This window comes from Crassostrea angulata, chromosome 3 (assembly GCF_025612915.1).
Source record: "Crassostrea angulata isolate pt1a10 chromosome 3, ASM2561291v2, whole genome shotgun sequence".
NCBI classification, from domain to species: Eukaryota; Metazoa; Mollusca; class Bivalvia; order Ostreida; family Ostreidae; genus Magallana; species Magallana angulata.
Genome location: NC_069113.1, coordinates 25928008 through 25948298, shown reverse-complemented (window position 1 = coordinate 25948298; position 20291 = coordinate 25928008). Strand labels below are relative to the sequence as shown.

Genomic DNA, 20291 nt, shown 5'->3' with positions numbered 1-20291 from the left:
GTTATAAAGATAAATTAATCATAATACCCTTGTCCATTTAAAAGTTGTAATTACAATACTATCTTTTGAAAATCAACTGTATAACGTTTACTTATATAACAAACCTATTTTGAATCGAAGTCTTTCAAAACACACTAAAGATACGATATCGAAAATCCCAAGTGTGGTGATCCGGAAAATCGGATAACACTCTGTAAAATTGACAGTATCAAAAAATATAGATATATCGCATATCCCCTAACTCCGTCACAACCCTAACTCTGTCACTTTCGGGAAACTCCTCGCCGTTTGAATTTATGACGTCATTTTTTTGCTTTTAAAAATGTTTCAATCAAATGTCAACAATTAAACAAGGGTTAAATTTAAGAATGTGTTAAAACATAACAAAATTACACCTTGTTCATTTTATACACCATTAATTGCGTAAAATCAGCTAAAACTTTTTCACGGGTGCACTAAAATATCATTATTTCTGACATTCGGGCCCATTCGATATTTTTTTTTGGTGGTCAGTCATTTTTAGAGAGGTCAAGATGAAACATTTCTTACCTAATGCATTTTTAGACGGGGTCACGTGACCCCGTCTATTGGTTTACTGTCGGCCAAAGTCTCAAACCGGAAGGCACACGTAGAACACATGAATTGAGTCTACGCGTAAGAAAATAGTGCAGAAACTTAGCTTTTCATGCATTTCAGTAAATATATATTATAAAAACACGCATTAAATCGTTTAAAGTCATCTATGTATACACCAAATTCTATAAAGAAAATAAACAAATAGCTTTATTGATCAAAATATTCTTGCTCGGGTTCAGTAGTTGTTGTGATTTGTTGAATGAGTTACGTAACTGAAGCAACAACGCTGTCGACGATTCAGTTGGTAGACGAGCTCATTAATCAATAGAAAAGGTTGAAGGTTGAATCGAAAGTAAAGTTCCCAAACGCAACGTGCCATTTTTGAAAAGTTGTGAACTTTATTTTGAAGCTGCTTGGTCCGATTTTATATCAAATTTTGTACACGTTTTAAACGATGGTTATGCTAACTATAAGTATAAATATAGACATTGCAGTAGTTTTCCTAGTCAATTAAGCCAAATTTCAATTAAAAAAATTATGTACAAAATTTGTTAACAAAACAAACGACATAAATATGGTATCGCATTATTTCGCCTCATATTAAAATTCACCCGTGACGTCAAGACGGGTATGGTTGTATTACGACTTTGACATCGCTATAAATAAAGGTCGTAATGTTCAGACAAATTACAAATAAACCTGTGTACGTTTTGTTCGCTAATATTTCTGAAGTTTGCTTTCTTTACAATCGATGTATAGCATGCGGGTTGAATAACCCTAATCACTCGGGGGACGAAACCAAACAGTTCCCTTTTCTAAACATCCCATGATGCATTTTGGTTTGTTTTTTCGTTTGCCAAAAGAGAAATTATTTTTATTTATTTTGAATATCTCTAACTTTGAAAGAAGACCGATTCTGCTTGTGTAAATAGCAGAAAGTTCATAACTTTATAAGATAAATGGTTTGCATTGAAAATTATTTGATACTATAATAACAAAGAAATCGGACCAAGCAGCTTTAAAGCTATACACGCTATAATTTGCGTCAATTTTGAATAAAGGGGAAAATGTATGTGTTTGATTAGTAATAAAAGTTACCTTTATTCTGTTAATTATAATGCTCAATTCGATAACGTAACAAATATATCAAATATTAAACAATAAAAAATATTTATTTTCCTGCCAGGAAAGTAATGCCTCCTCGTGAATATCAATCTATCACGTGATATCGACAGCTAAATTTAGCCTATCATACCAAAACTGGTGAAGGGTCAACATCTTCATAATTGTGATAGTTTCACAAAGGAAAGGATATTTTCAGTAAAGCATAAATTTGTCCGATATACGAGTACAAACAAAAGAAAAAAATACAAGCCTGTGAGTAGATATGAATACTTCCTTTAAAGAAATGACGTAGACCTGTGTTTTTCCCCTATGTGCTATTTATAGATCCTATAAGTGTTAATGCAGAAGTAAGGGTATCGTGAATGGCAAGCGTATTTTACTCATTATACATGTATGTATTTCAAATTAACAACTGTTAAGCATATTAAAAATCAAGTTGGATATTTAATTAGGCAAACAATAACGACCACCTAGTTCTCCGCGGACATGCGCAATGAGGTCGGTTTGCTCTTCCTTCATCAATATTCATGAAAAGGTATATTTTCCTGGCAGGAAAATAAACAATTAAAAATCTATATCTTTGTAACGAGATGGAATTCACCCTTGTAATTTACAGATTAAGGATAACTTTTATAAGTTGACAAACACATGCGTTTTCACTGTCATTCAAAATTGACGCAAATTATAGCGTGTATAGCTTTAAAAATCTATCACCTGAAAAATACCGAACTTCATGCGCGAGCCGAGGTTAAAATCTGGACGGGCTATACAAAGATGGCTTACACATTAAATAGGTGTTTCATTGGCTTCGATTCTACTTGCAGTATGATTGCTGTTCACCTCTAAAGGAATTTTGTACATAGAAAATAAAAACATGAATTTGCCTTCTCGTTCATTGACTCTTTAGTTAATTAAACTGAATTTAAATTTTGAACAATGCATTGTAAGCAAAATCTATATACTCACAGTAGATCAATCATTTTGGGTGACCAAAATATCAAATAATATATCCATTCTTATCGATTAAAGAACCAAGTTAATGTTCATGTTGTCCGGCTTAGTTGGAATATATAATCATTTAATTTTTCTTAATGTTATGAGACATAAGTTTACACTTTTTTCTATACTATATAACGGACAAAACCAGTCATATTCATGATTTAAAAGAATTCTTTATCAATATCTTAATGTCTCTCATCAGAAACTCAGCTGACCTTTCTCCCATCGGTAAATATCTCGCATCAATATCAGACCTATGAATTCAGAGTTATGTTTTAAATTTTTAATTTACCGTGTGGTAGTACATGTAAATAAATAGTACTTATCTCAATTTTAAGAAGATTAAAAACTACAAGTTTTTATCGTAGTTTTAAAATCTGATTTACAAATCCTTTATTGTAGCAATTCGGAAAAATTGAAATTAAATCGCTTTCGAAATTAAGTTCATTTTTTCCAAGACACGCATGGAAATGTGCGCTTAATAGACGAGAGTGTATTGAAAGGACACAGATCCCTGAAATGACAATGTCATACAACATTTGTTAATTTTGCTGTTAAAAGCGTTATTTTTGCATATATTAGAAATTTTAAAATCAAATAATTCTGAATTAATAGCTAAAATTAACAATTTACAATTATCATACAATAATTATTGCTTTATCAGTTGTCAGTAAAACATATTACTACCATATGTATATTTTTTCCAACACATGAAACCAACTCTCCTTTATTAACACTAAGAAACTGATCTGGAGATTTTTCTTATTTTTTTTTCTAACCAGTCCTTTAACTGACTTATCTCTATACATTTATCAGTTAATGTCTTTATTATTCTTTGCTTTATTTTTAACGACAAATATAACAGCCAATCATGAAAGGTCTACCCCAAAATATGACGTGATTCATTCACTTTTGGTCTCCATTTTCTAGTTTTATCGATTTGAAAAGCAGTTGACTGAATTCGGAGCATGGTTTTGAATGAAAGGAACGGTTGTATTGTAATTCGTGTAGATGATGCACGAGTTTACGCAAAAAAGTAGTAAGTGGCGAACGAATTTATTTTTACCTATTTATTTTATATGAATCGCTGCAAGAAAATCGTGACGGATAAGTCCGTCTAAAAAATCAAAATGGTTACCGTGACGAACTTTTTTATTGTTATAGTACTTGGAATAATCTTATTGTAAAAAGAAATATTTCTAACGTCAGGTGCCTGTGTTTGTTATCGGTATCCAAATGTTAACTTTGTTCGGTAATTCAGCAGTTTGAGAGTTTTTGGAGTTTTCATAAACCTTGTATAACAGATACTGTCCGACTTGTGGAATTTCCCTTGGATCACAAAATTAAACAAATCTAATGATTTAAATTATCTACCTTAATATAGTTGTTTTAATTTTACCGGTTAGTTGTAGGTTTAAAAAATTTTTCCTTGGGGTCTTATTTTACATAAAATACCGTTGTGTCATTTTTCTACAATTATGAAGAACAGCCCCGGCCGGGATTTAGTAAATTTAGACAAAGTATCAGGCAAAAAGCCGAATTTTAATATACTAGATTGAAACAACTAATTCAAACTCATAATTTTTGGAACATATTCGAGGAAAACGTGGACATTTACAAATTCAAACTTTCAAGACCCCGTCTTTCAGTACTATCAGTACTTTGATTGATTAAGGTTGTTAATACATTTTTTCGGTCGGCAATAGCGTTTCTTCACTACACTTGATTATAACGTCAACTTGTTCCTGCCGTAATTTTGCCATATAGAGAGTATATAGATATATACGATGTGTCGCTATTTAGAACTCATTAATGATATGAAATATTTGAAATATGCCAGGACAGATCAATACATTCTGAAAAGGTCATTGTGATTGTTGTTACAAGGACCCATTTTTTATTCTGGCGATCATTTCATTTCGATTACATCAAATACCATTTCAACTGTATACACCATTTTTACTTATTATAACTTGTCCTAGATATATGTACAAATTGAGTTTTAATGATATAGTTAATGTGTCTTCATTCCATGGCATATCATAGGACATATGAGTGACGGAAATAGGTTCATAAGTTATCAGCCATTCTCCAGAAATGGTTCCAATTATGATATAATGTTGTCGCCAGCATTCATCACAAAATTATTATTTGCCGTTTAATGTATTTGGCTGATACTTTTCTCAGGAGATATCTACAGTAAAAATTACAAATTTTGATACCAAACAATATGCATTTGAAGTGTCATAAATGTCAAATTATTTCAATAAAAAATCGGTTTGTGTATTTTTCAGCATGTCGCACGTGAATATTTCAATTTTACTGCAATACTAAATAGCATTACGGTGATGAAAGAGACAATTAAAACTCATTTTTTATTTCAGCATCACATAGCGTGTTTTGTCAGTAAACACCTGTTGATAACAATCTTTTCTTTCTTTTTTCCCCCCGATTTATATATTGTCGCTGAAACCGTCCTGATTTCCGTAACACGTGTTTGACTTAAAAGTAAGCGATGATATTCAAAACAATATCTATTGATATTATAGTAATTGAATGTCATAGGCATATTAAAAGAAAAATATATACAATTTACAGTCGAAAATCTATGCGTTTTTTAAATCATCGATTATATAATTGAAAATTGAGTTTGACGCATTTCAAAGCCTGACTTCCGTAACGCAATTTTCAACTAAATTCATGGCATTTGAAAAACTTATTCATGATGCCTTTCGAGAACACAGTGTTCCAAAGCTATCTATCATCATCTGTAGAAAAATAATGTAATAGCATGGTACAGTGAGAGGAAAATTTACTAAAACCCCTGACCGGCGTAACGTATGACATCCGTAACAGTATTTTCAATCAGTGATATAGGGCTCGGTTTTCCATCGATAATAATTTGGATTGTTCAGCGAAACAGAACATGAGTTAAGAAAGTATAGGAATGTTGATATTCTTAACTGAAGCAATTAATATTTTGATACAAAGTGCATTTTTGAGAAAAATATGATGAGAGTGTGCTAAACTATCGAAAAAATATGAATCATTATGTGTGGATTTATCTGTTTTAGTTTATTTTTATTTGCAAGAGATATATCAGTTGCAGATTAAAACCAATTCACCTAAGACAATTTATCATTTGACAATATTTTTTAAATATTTGCTGCAGCGTTACGGATATCAGGGGAAAAACAGATTTGGCATCTGTTCATTCCAGTGCTTCTTATGTATATTTTCCACGACAGATAATCTATTCTTATGTTTTAAAATCAACAAAGTGGTCATTTTTCATGTAATATTAGCATAATATGCTATTTAAAGTTTACTGTATTGAAATATAGTGCATCAAGCTTATTGTTTTCTACAACATGTGATTTAATAAAAAAAAATATCAGGTGACCAAAATATATTTGGCTTTTCAAGGTTGTATTAATATGCATGCATGTTTATATCGAAATGGTATTATTCCCGGATCAGAATATTTGATAAATACTCTGTTCATGATTTTTTTTTCTAAACATGATTAGTTACGGATGTCAGTTTTTTTAAGAACTAATACCCGAAACTTAAACTATTAGAGTTTATATATACTTGCGAAAAACAGACCTTATTTAGTTGACTTATTAGTAACAATGCATATACATATGTATATATATGCATTAATACATTATATGCGTATATACATTAATGCAAAGCAGGCAAACATGGAGAAACATAAGTGAAAATCCGAAAAAGGTGAGATGTGGATTCAGTCAACCCATATTTTAATGGGGATAAGACCCCAGTTCCTCCACATAAAAAAGGAAGTTTAGGAAGATATAACCAATAAATTTCATGACTATTTAAAACATCATAGGAGTAGATATTTGTGAAATGATAATCTCTGACATCCGTAACGAACCATCCAAGCTTTTTATCAAATATAAAAAGACAACTGATTTATATGTTTGACTTTTTACCGGTATATTTCATAATTGTGTTTGGTACATCCATCAGAGCATGCAATTTTAATACAATTAGGTATTTCAATATTTAAAACCGATATTTCATGTCAACATTTTAAAATCAATGTAATGTTGATTACATACTAATTAGAGGAAAGAAATTTGTTAAAAAGCGTGCTTATTAAGTTAAAAATGTATTTTCTACAATGAATAACCTGTTTTTGATTTTTATTCGCTAATATTTGGTTGTAAAATGTATTGGAAAAAATATTCTCCAAGAAAAAGGTAATTTGCTAACTTCCGTAACTTTGGGCCATTATCTTTAAAAATCCCTCTGACATCAATTTGTGATGTACAGTTTCTCAACATCTCTATATTAATGTTCTGTTGTTTCAATATTTTAATTAAAATCATTGAACATATGAAATTGTTCCTAGTTTACATTTGAACTTGAATGAAAGATGATGCATTATTTTCTTTTTTATTGTTGAAAATAAAAATTTTCTTAAAATAAAGATATTTTTGAAAATATGTTCCCCTTAAATTTAAATTCTTCATGATTCTGTCAAATATGTCATTCGTATTCAATATGATATCAAACAAAGTGGCTAGTGAAGTTTACTGTTATTGTACAGGCCGAGGATTAGTTGCATTAATTCACTTCTGACTTCCGTAACAGGGTTTTTAATATGGTCTTCAAAATCAAATATTTCGTAAACGAAGAAATTTTGGTGAGTCAAATTTCATATTTATATCGGCGAATAGTTGTACTTCAATATTATTACAATTAAAACACGAATATCAAAAGTTCATTTTTCACTGAAAGCAATCCCATATTTGGAACCATTTCTGGAGAATGGCTGTATGATAAGCACGTTTGATACATGTTGTATTTATAGGGCTTATTTAAATAATAATAGAGATGTTTTTGTTAATAATTTTGTAAATTAAAATGTTTCAGGTTATATCTAGTGATTTCAAGTAATAAAAACAACAAAAACAATTTACAGTGGGGATAAGTTATTTATACATGTAGTTAGTCTTCCTATTAGAGAGGATGAGATTAAAAGAGGCATGATCACAATTTAGTCAAATTCTATTTTTCTGTTGTTATTATTTGCAATGCTTTTGGAATGTATTTCTAATGATCATATGAAATTCAAGAGTTAGTGGTAGAGTTATAAGCAAGATACAGGGCTCATATAAACAAGGCTCGTGTCCTCTTTTTATTGACATAGGTTCAATATACCAGTAAAAACCTTTTTCAAGCTCATTTGTTTATCTTCTTATTCATTTAAGCATACATGTAAATAAACAGTCCCTAACGTTCGACACATTCATCTTAGGTCTAAAACTGGAATTTTCACTTCAATATTAAAAATGTAAACAAAATTTAGGATGCCTATTAGAAATACTTTACCAAAGCATTGTAATCATAACATGTACTGGTACGTTATATAACCACACGTTCAAGTTCACGTTTGAAATTCTAATCTCTATAATATTGAATAATATCCACATTAATTATGTGTTTCATGACTTCCTTTTTTCAAGTATAATTAGTTTTCATTCGACTTTGAATTTCAATACTTATTTTTAAATTTTATAACAAAAAGAAAATCCTTAAATACATACCATGCGACTATCCTTTAGATATTATAGATTCTTAAAAGAGATTGGCATAAAATATCATTGAAAACTTATGGATCATAATAATAATATCAATTCACTCTTTGAATCGTGAAAAAGTATGGTCAACGTTCTATAGAAAACGTTCTACAAAACCAAAAGGTCCCGGTGTAGGAGTAGGCTATCTGTTTTTGTGTGCACGTGAAAATTCAATGACAGTCGTTAGCTTGAACGTCCATGACATATGACAGAGTTAAAGCAGAGTTACTGCGTACAACTAACAGCCGCGATTGGATCAATATCTTCTTAAGGCAGAAGCCATATTGATCACGATATATATTTCTGAGGACCACAAGGAAGAGCTCGGTCTCAATTTTTTTAATATAACGCATTGCTATGCTACAGAAAAGATCGTTTTAACAGTTTTAATTACTCAAGATGTCATACTAAAGATTTTTAAGGGGAAAACATTAACTATTAACTTTTTAAGTAAGAACCCAATTAATACTTTTCTCCATTGAGCAAATTATAATATTACTTCCGCCCAGTTTTTGTTTTGTTTTTGTGTTACTAACACGTTGAAACACTGCTCTGTCAGAAACTAAATTTGTGTTAATTTTTTTGCTTAAAGAACAAACAACCAACACTTTTAATTAAAAGTGGATTAAGTGTACATAAATAGGCCACACTCGTTACAATTTCCAATAAACTTTTATTGACAAGTACAAAATAACCCCATATTAATGGGGCATTGTCACGATTTTGGTCAAAAATTATTTTTCCGATTTTAATATTTACAATGCTTCAGTAAAGCATTCTTAATAGGCAACCGAAATTTGTTTGTTTACATTTTGAATGTTGAAGTGAAAATTCCAGTTTTAGACCTAAAATGAATGTGTTAAACGTTAGGAACTGTTTAATTATGCTTAGAATAAATAAAAAGATAGACAAATCAGGTTTAAAATTTTATTTAACTGGTATACTGAACCTATGTAAACAAAAACAGGTCACGAGCCTGGTTTACATGACAAAAAATTGTCAGCCCTGTATCTTGCTTTTAACTCCACGAATGACTCTCAAATTTCAATTGATCATTAGAAATACATTTCGAAAGCACTGTAAATAATCAAAATAGAAAAATAGAATTTGACAAAAATCGTGACCATGCCCCTTTAAGCATATTATTTCTCACTTTGTGCTATTAAATTATTATAGTGAGAGATACAGGATTCATAATGGCTTCGGCTGTAAACGCGTTCATTGACTTGAGAACGAAGATAATCTAGTGAGTTTGCCCATATACTGGCCGTGGATTAAAATTTCAGACGCTTATTTCGAAATAACTCTTGTATTAATTAGTATTTAAAGACTAATCTTTGTAAAGGTTGCAATATTCAAAACCCGGTTATCTGAAACATCGTTGCAAGGTTTTTTTTTCTTTGTAAAAAACAAAATCAGAATAAAAATGTTTAAAACATATGAAACATCAACAGTTTGAGATCTTTGAGAATTGTCTTATAATAAGAATTACACAGTTTTTTTAAATTGATCGGTTGTTCTTGATGTATGCTATTTGAATAATATTTCAAACCTCATATGTATTTCTTCCCAAATCCATGTACGAGGAAAATTGCGTCTTATAGGTTCCACCTTTGCAATGCTTGGTGTTTTCTTCTGGTGCTGTTTATTTTGCTCATATAGTGGAAACCGAGCGGGAGGGAAAGAAGGTTGTACATGATTTACTGAAACAGTATTCCAACTCTCGGTACTTGGAGATGTTCCAACACTTGATACAATTTTATATTTCGACCCTCCCCAAATCCATCCTTGTTTTTGTAAAGCATATTTTATTTTTTTATGTTTTCCGCACCGATCTCCACTGTAGCGGGGTGGACACAGACATGTGTATCTACTGTCGGATTTCATAGAACAGGTTCCTCCATTTTTGCATGGTACATCGGCGCATAAATCTAAATCATAATTTATCAAACAACGAAATTAATAAAATCATAAGTTTTTAAAATGATTTCGGTTACACTAAATGAACTCAAATATATTCTCAAAATATACTATTATTATTTATAAAACATTACTTGTTGAGTACAATATAATTTTACGAATTTCGAACAATTTTGTTTTGCTGACCATAGGGTCGGTATATTTTTCTAAGCAATTTATATTCTTGAAAATGTACAGAAAGTAATGAAATCTCATGTCTTATTAAAGATACTTGATTCAAGGTAGTTATTATTTACCAAAAAACTGGCATAACATCTTTGAAGTACATTCAAATAAATGTTGAATCCGGATTGAATATTTTAAATAAAATTTGACATAAACCATTTTGTGCTGTTATAGTCAACGTTCCCGTGACATAATTGTTTATTTTTTTTCAATGTTATTAAACCCAGACCGCTTGTCAGAATGATAACCTTGTAACAAAAGCAACAAATCATTTATTGGTTTTAACGGGGGTGGAGCTTTTTTACTGTACGAAAAAATCGAGAATTTCTAATGCATATTTATAAACAATTCACGTTTATGGTGGATTTGTTGTTCATGTGGGTGCTTAAGTTATTCTTTGTTTACTTTCTTAAAATGTCGGTATAACAATCAATTTCTTTTTGTAGTAAACTTTTACTATATCAGCTATTTCATGTCAGCTAATTGTCATCTCAACGTCAAGGAATTGCTTTCATTTGACGTGTATTACTAAGTATACGGCACCAAATGCAATTGTTTTATTTTTTTCGATCTTAATTTTTAAAAAAAAAGACGAAAATTGGATAGCTTAAACAATTTCTAATCTTGATATAAAGTTGTTATTATGGTTAACTAAATCCTTTAACTTTTATGTTGTTCATAAATGGTCAACTACAGCTGAATTTATTAAGAGCAGTAAAACCATGTCTTCTGTGAAATATTCTATATTTTACACTGTACCGGATAATAATTTTTTATATTTTTAATTCTATAATAAAGAAAATCCTACGAAGAATATCCTACGCGATTTCTGAAAATTGTCCTGAAAAAAAAATTGTTTCTTCCATAGGAATGATCTTCCCATTGAATATCAATTTTTTGACACACGAAACTTTTAGACACACTTAAAAAGTTATCTACTCTCAAGACAAAGTTTGATAATTTGTAGAAATGGAATTTTACGAAAATTATATTAGGCAGTTGCAAATATGCTACCTTGGAATATTTTTAAACACATTTATTATGAATTTTACTGTACTTCATTTTAGTGTATTTAGGGAAACAATTGTTACAATATATTTACCTTTGCAAGAAGTTGGATAACCTGAGGTTTCCGTTAGTGTAGAAATTCCTCCCAACATTTTAATGTTCTGGAACTGAAATTGAAAATGGAATCTTCCATGAAGTTTTATACAAAATAAATACCTATTGATGTACTCCGACACATCCATCATAATTGACTCCACCCAAAAAATTTGTTCAGCATTTTGAATTTGATTTTTTTAACTGATTGTCCATGTCACATTAAAAACACATTTGATTATGTTTTTGTGTCAATATATATTGAATTTGTTTAGCTTTCTCAGTATAGAAAACAAATAGTTGGATTATCAGATTATCAAAGAAATTACCCCCCCCCCCCCCAAAATAGATACCTACATACCCAACATGAAAAATTTGGGTCGAAGTACATCAAACATATCATTTATGCTGGTTCTATATGAGATAGAAAAACAGATTTATAGATAATTGTTAAAGTCTTTAAAAGACCATAATGCACAACACAATATTGTGTGTATATATACAGAATGTAAGTGCCGATCAAAAAACATTTTTAACGCTATGATATCTTTAACATTCCCTTTTGAACTGTAATTGCAATATCCCCTTATCTGTTTTACAAGAATGAAACATGGTAAAAAATAAAATGTAGTTGGTTTTGTATTGATTTTTAAGATATGTGACAAAGATAAAATTAAAACAACAAAGCAATGCCATTTTAATATTCTTTCTGCATCAATAAAATGCAATATATATATATATATATATATATATATATATATATATATATATATATATATATATATATATATATATATATATATATATATATATATATAAAATTTTAACTAGATAATAGCAGAGTAATCAATATTACTTTATACATAAAAATGAAAAAAAAAATAAACAATATTAAGGTCTTTGCAAAGGAGACGTTACTAAATTTGGAGCATAGCTCTAAACTAAAAAATTAATAATATTACTCTTTTTCCTAAATGTTTAAACTGACCTACAGACCCAGTGATTCAAGAAAAAGAACAATACGGAAACATCTTTACAGACGGACTCTTCCTGGAACAGAAGACCTTATCAATTCACCCCTGCGAATGTTATTGTCATTCAAATTTTAGACCACGTGGTTTTATTTGACCCTTTCAGTTTCGCAGTAAAAATCGTACCTCGTGTATAAAGTCTATTTCACAGTACATGTATCTAGGTTCTTAATATAGTAGTCAAATATAAAATCTAGAGGTTTATTGATTTTAAACTTTATCTTCATTAATTGGTGAATAAAATGTGTTCTAGAAATAAATGTGACTATACAAAAATTAGTTTTTGTCTGCTGTTGCAACAACTAACATGTTTAAAAGAGATCCCTCCTGAGGATGGGATTAATTTTCGATCCGCGCCTGACCTAGTAATAACATCAATAGTGAAACAGACTATACCATTTTATGCAGAATGTTCCTTGAAAATGGCTCGATATACTAAGTTTTAATGCAAAACAGACACCCATTATTTTTTTTTAAAACATGGTATTGCACACCACAAGCATCAAACATGGCTATGATTTTATCAAGCAACCCAATGGTTATATTTTCAACCACTCTACACGTGTTTGAACACGAACGATAACTCTGTTCTGAATATTATCGTTTAATATAAATAACTGCTAGATGGTAAAATAAGACATACATCTTGAAAGCTTTTCCTGTTTTAACATAAATCATAGTAGGATGTGATATGAAAAACGACCAGTACTTACGTATTTTGAGAATATTATCCGAACACTTATACTTCCGCTCGAAATTTCACAGGAAGTGAACAAATATCGGTGAAGTCTCGTGAACTTTCATTCGAGCACCTCTGGATTTATTACTTACTTAGCAACGATAAAGAAAACATTCCGAACACATTCGCAGGGGTGAATTGTAAGAAGAATTATATTATTCTTTAACATCATATACATTCATCGGTACAATCAAAAGGGACTGGTCTATCAAATTAGGGTCTTTTATCAATAGCTCTCAAATGGAGAATATTGTTCTATATGCTGCAGAAGCAAAAATGTTCATCTTACAACTCCATAACCAGTAAATTATGTTCAAACCAAGTAGAAAAAACGAGCAGCAAGACAAAATGAGTGGCCAGAAAAGCTTAATTGAGCTCAGATGAGTTAAAACCGGAGATGAATCAACAGTTTTGTAAACGGAAATGCATATGAAATATTAAGTATTTTTTTGTTAATTTTACAGGTAGTTCATTCTGTGAACATATAGGCAATATCGACATATTCTATATCAGTACACTGTGTTTTTAAAAAATTATAGTACATTATTATTATGTAATTATTAACAACCATTTTGAGAACAATTTCATATAATTTTTTTTTATTTTCGGGTTCCACAAGATTGCTATTTCCTTTACACTCTATCGGATACATGTATGAGGCAAATTCTAAATTTTGCATGTGCCAAGCAAAGTTTAAAAATTCGAAATTTCATCATATTTTCAAATTGATCACTATTCATATATCACTTTATCTAATATATTAACCATTCAAAATTTATCTCTTTTGTAGAAATGCATAAAAATCCTTATGTATAAAATGTAATGTGGTTACACATTGAAGAGTTTTGTTTTTATGTCAAAAAATTGAAAATAAGAAGAAATTCCCATACCTGACTTACAATGCCTGTAAGCGCGGCATTTATCTGTAATGTAAAACAGTTGCATATATGATATTATGAATTGTATAATTGGTATTTATTTTAAATTTATCACAACAAGATACAAAACAATGTCATAAAAAAAACTTTGTTTCTATCTTTATCATGACTACTCCTAGTAACTGGTGCAGGATTGTGTATGGCACAATTTTGACAGTTAATCATTGCTGGTTGGATACTGTCGTTTTCAGATCTGACTGCACTTTACAAACCCTTGTGATATATTTCCATCATTACTTATTATTACATAAATAAAGTAATAAAATTTCTGCTAATCATCTTTTCTAGTGTTTAAATTTTTAACTTTGTAAAAGTAAAGCACATTCTTTGCCAATCCATATACTTAAAAATTTCAGGTGTAATGTTTTTATTTTCATATCAAAATTCATTAATACTTCATGGCTTGGCATCTATGTTTTGCCTTTGACACAATAGTTTTTTTCGCATTAAAGCTGAACACCGCACTGTCCACGATATTTCTCTTTATCACCGATATCTCTGCAACCCCTATATAAGCCACAGACCTCTTAGCAGTTAAAAGTATTTCGTTGAAGAAGTTATTAAAGTTATTGTCATTTAAATTTTAGACCACGTGGTTTTATTTGACCATTTCAGTTTCGCAGTAAAAATCGTGCCTCGTGTTTGAGTCTATTTCATAGAATCTAGGTACTTTAGTAGTCAAATATAAAATCTTGAGGTTTATTGATTTTAAACTTTATCTTCATTAATTGGTGGATAAAATGTGTTCTAGAAATAAATGTGAAAATACAAAAAATAGTTTTTGTCTGCAGTTGCAACAATTACATGTAACATGCTAAGTAGAGATCCCCCCCCCGGGGGATTAGTTTTCGATCCGCGCCTGACCTAGTAATAGCATCAATAGTGAAGCAGACTATACTATTTTATGCAGAATGTTCCTTGGAAATGGCTCGATATACTGAAGTTTTTATGCCAAACAGACACCTATTATTTCTTTTAAAAACATGTTATTGCACACCACAAGCATTAAACATGGATATGATTTTATTTAGCCACGCAATTTTTATATTTTCAACCACTCAAAACTTGGTTGAACAATAACGATAACTCTGTTCTAGATATTATCGTTTAATATAAAAAAACCGCTAAATGATGAAATAAGACATACATCTTAAAAGAATTTTGACATAAACCAAAGTAGGATACGATATGAAAAACGACCAGTACTTACGTATTTTGAGAATATTATCCGAACACTTATACTTCCGCTCGAAATTTCACAGGAACTGAACAAATCTCGGTGAAGTCTCGTGAACTTTCATTCGAACACCTCTGGATTTAGCACATACTTAGCAACGATAAAGAAAACATTCTGAACACATTCGCAGGGATGTGTCTGGACGTACACCTTTTCTCACCGTGTTACTCGGTTGCGATGAAATTATCAAATTTAATGCATTTCTTTTAAGCATGAAGAATACTAATATAAAAAAAACAGGTCTATGCATTATTTACAAACAGAATATGCATAAAAATAAGAAAATAAATGCATGAATTCCAAAGATCACGAAAGAAATACTACACGTTTGCCACGAGTTTCAGATGTGGAATCGGGTATAACGAAATCGAAGGGTTTGTATACCGGTTTCTAGTCTAGGTGACGATGCCTATTTACGAACGGTGTTCAATTTTAATCGTTGAGCACCAATTTTCTTGGATCGCACTGTTGAGTGGAACCACAAATTAAACTAAATGTAAATCAAAGTAAGAAAAATTATAACAAGTTAAATTCGTAGAGGTTTGCGTGTTCACGAATTTGTATGTTTAACAAAAATTGATGTCACAAATACTAATGAAACAATTTAAACAAAACTGGGATCTGTTTATTCCCTACAAGAGTCATTGAGTTTGGAGTATTGTAGCATTGCTATTAAGTAATTAAGTTCTAAAGATGAAACATGAGGTCTGCATCTCTCAAGGTTAAGACCACTCAAATATTGTAAATGTCCATTCGGCAATGAAATGGTGATAAAATTAAGATTTTGTTGTTTGGCTCATGGATTGCTTAAATGCTTGGATAAACATTTTTAAAATTGTTTATATCAGCTGCACTCCAGAGCATGTGTATAATCCACTAAACCGTTGTCTTAAAATGTATAATATTTGTATTAGTCTACAATAAACATAATTACTAACTAAAAATGTTTTCTAGCAATATATAATGATATAATAATGGCCAAAAATCCAACACAATATCAAAATGTTCAATTAAACAAAATTTAAAGAAAAAGTCGCAAACTCACATCATCAATGTTTATGTCGAATCCATGTTGTGATCTATGAATTCCTTCATCGATAGTTAAAAGATAGACAACGGAATTCCTTGTCGAGTTTACTGTAAATCTCAAAGTCTCACCTGGATTGCATGACCTTTGATGTGTCGATATGCTAACCTTTTTTTAAAAAAACAAACAAACAAGAGGCCCATAGGCCACATCGCTCACCTGAGCAACAATAGCGATCATAAAATCAGCTTTATTGAGTCATATACAAAATATCTGGACAATGTACATCGTAGTAGAATGGATAATGTATAAATGTACATTTATATTTTTCTCCCGAAATTCCAAAAATCTGGACAATGAAGTACAATAGGTATGGTATAAATATTTTTTTTCTTGATATTCGTACGTGTATGTTAAACTTTGAGCCCCTTTTGTAACAGGATGATTTTAGAGTCATATCACAAATTGAGCGTTGCATCCTACCCCCTAAGACCTTGACTTTAAATTATTTTAATGTACACAATCTAAGGATGTTTTCACTATAATTATAACTTTTATAAGCACATTTTTTTTTTTAAATTTTTTAAAGATATTTCTTTACATATTTCTCTGTAACTATTCAACCCCCCCCCCCCCCAATGTGGCCAATCCCTACCGCCGGGGTCATGATTTGAACAAACTTGAATTTACACTAACTGAAAATGCTACATGTGTCTCATAAGTTACAGTATTTTTGGCCCATTGATTTTTTAGAAGAAGCTTAGGATTTTAAAAATTTCCCTATATAATATATTCTTTGGTAAAAAAAATTCGCCCCCGAGTGTGCCCCCAAACCCTAGGATCATTGAAAAAAATTGCATCTACACTACCTAAGGATTTTTTCACACGTTACAGCTTTTCTGGCCAAATGGTTTGTGAAAAGACGATTTTTAAAGACTGTTCTTTATATATGCCTATTCAAAATTCTGCTCTTCTCCCCTCCCCACCATTAAGGCCCAAAACCCTACCTCCGTGGTTCGTGATTTGAAAAAAAATTAATTTACCCTACCTGAGGATGCTCCCATACAAGTTTTAGCATCAGCTTTTTGGCCAAATGGCCTTTCGAGAAAAATATTTCTTTTAAAAACACTAGCAACATTTTTCAACTATTCTTAATAACTACCTTTTAAATGAAGGGTTGCCTTTAATTAAAATAAACTTTTATTCCCTATACTCGATAAAGATTTGTGTCAATTTCGATTGAAATTGGCCCGATTGTTACGGAGAATTTCTTTTTTAAAAATTGAAAAGGTTACGGACAGACGGACTGACAGACAGACAAACACTGTAAAAAACTGATCAGAAAATCTCACTTAAGCTTGAGGTCAGGTGAGCTAAAAACGAATCAATTTCCACAAAAAATCCCCATGCAGTAAAAATTTGACTCCAAATTAGAAACATTAAAAAATTTAACCAATGAATAAAAAAAAACTTACAAAATTATTCGTCGGATTTCCTTTTACTGGTATAAATATTGAATCTTCACTAAATTTCCCATTTTGAGTTGCATGGTAAATAAGTAATTGAATTCCAGGATAGAAATTTGGCTCAATGTTGAACGAACATGTAAATTTTGAATGTGTGCCTTGGCCAAAGCGTCCATGCTTGAGTTCTGTTCCTCTTGACGAAATCTTTAATAGACATTGGTGCTTGTTCCATTGTTAGAATGTAAAGTAAAGAAAACTCATAATCAGAGTACTGAGAGTACTAAAAAGCGCTAATCTAACCATATTGCTACTTTTTCAAATGGCAGTTGTGAATAAAATGTTAATATCTTAAAGTTTATTCAAATACAAAATTTAAACAATTAAAACTTGTTGCATGAAAATGCATGATATTGCATGCGGCCATGTAATTATATTTTAATTGTTTTGAAGAGAGGAGTTTGTAATATATGTCACACTGAAATTATGAAAATCATGAAAATTTCCAACATGACATATTTGTTCTCGAATTATAAATTTTGTTTATTTAGTTTTTTTTACATCCCCGGGGACAGTAAACAAAGATAAAGAGGAAAAGGAGCTGTTTCTTTTCATAAGCTTTGAGCTATACCCACTAAAATTTCGTCAGTTATGAAAGACGATCAAAGCGCAGTATACTAACTTAAGGGTGGAGGGTTAACATATGCTATATTGTTTTAAATGAGAATGGGTAATATTTTGTAAAGCGTAAATTGATCCTATTTACGCGTACGAGAACGAAGAAATCAAGACAGAAACGAAGTGGGTGATCTATAAGGGTCTTACATGTATGTACTTTCCTGGAACATGTTTCTAGTTTGTGCGGGTGTTATTCTATTTAAAACAGGCAAGAGAAAAGGTATCTTGAATGAAAACCGTACAAGACCTAGAAATTAACCTTCGGTGAATATTTTCTTATATGTTTGCTCTGGAAATATTCGACGTTCAGTTTCTGTACAAATACATGTATTATTACTTAATTACGGCGCATGAACACAAATATGAACGTCATCGCGCGTTTTGAATATATTTATTATAGTAAAAAAAAAATATACGTTCAAAGTCATATAACTAATTTGACATGTACTTATGAAAAATAATCGTTAAATCATATCTATTCGTTAATAAAAAAAAGATTTTTCTCAACAGAATTCTGGCACTATGTATTGAGTCGCGGAAGCACGAATACTTCATGCAAAAAAACATCAATAAATGTATGTAACTATAAGCAACTAGACTGCACTGCCTTAGTGTATTATAGGACCGACGACATCCAGAAATAAGCATTCAATGCTTAAATAATACATATTTATATTTCAAATCAACAATTGTTAAGTATAATTATACACAATCCTAACAAATGTCATTAAGCAAACAATAACAATTGCAACCACTCGATTTCCCACAGACATGCGCAATAAGTTTGATTTCGCTCTTTCTTCATCCATATTCATAAAAAGGCATCGGATTCTGAAACTAATTTTTTTGTTAATACATGTCGAATGATTTATTTTGCAATACTTGGTGGAAAGTGTTATTTCATATGACTCGACATTTTTTTCAGCTTTCATCATTTTTATTAAAAGCAAAACAATTTGTGTTTCTATATTGCGTGTATAGCTTTAAAATTAATGTACGTCTCACTCATTTCTCCCATCAAAGAGTCACCGGTGTGAGATATTATAATTCTTTGATTTGGTTAAATGAACGTTTGAGTGAAAGATGTGCGTTTTGTGAAAGAGCCAGTTTGAGTTTCGCCGTGGAAATTCTAGAACGTGATTTAGATGTTACTGACTTTCCGTCATCAAAAATTTAGTAAACCTCACGGATATTGTAAAAAAAATAGCATTTTGTTTTGTTTTCTCCATTCAATAACTCTACAACTTTTGGTAAATACAAAGGTTACATGTACCTTGATCTTGCTATTTTTTAAGATATGAGCGGTCGGTCAGCATGATCCCTAGTTGGTGCTTATAAAAAGATCATGGGACATGGTGTAGCCCTAATAAAGGTTAGCACATGCGCATAGCTTTTGATAAATGAAATAATGGAAAAATTCCTTTTAAAATCTACAGGAGATAATGAGTTATATTTCAGAGTAGAATCAATACAAATTGCATTATATCAATATATCAACAGCGAGTGGTAAATACACATATTCTTTTCTACATGTACAAGCCCATTGACTCAGTATGAAACCTGACTTTTCTTGACGGTTTAAAAAAAAATATATTTCTATTATGCTCTGATTATCAG

General features: G+C 30.6%; 1 long non-coding RNA gene across 1 annotated transcript; it reads right to left on the bottom strand.

Moving 5' to 3' along the window:
* Positions 1–11582: 11582 nt before the first annotated feature.
* On the bottom strand, positions 11583–18197 carry LOC128178606 (uncharacterized). The gene is made up of 4 exons (XR_008242973.1): positions 18009–18197; positions 16552–16701; positions 14222–14254; positions 11583–11635 (listed from the first exon to the last, which is right to left on the bottom strand). It is a non-coding gene; the product is annotated as an uncharacterized LOC128178606 (long non-coding RNA).
* Positions 18198–20291: the final 2094 nt, after the last annotated feature.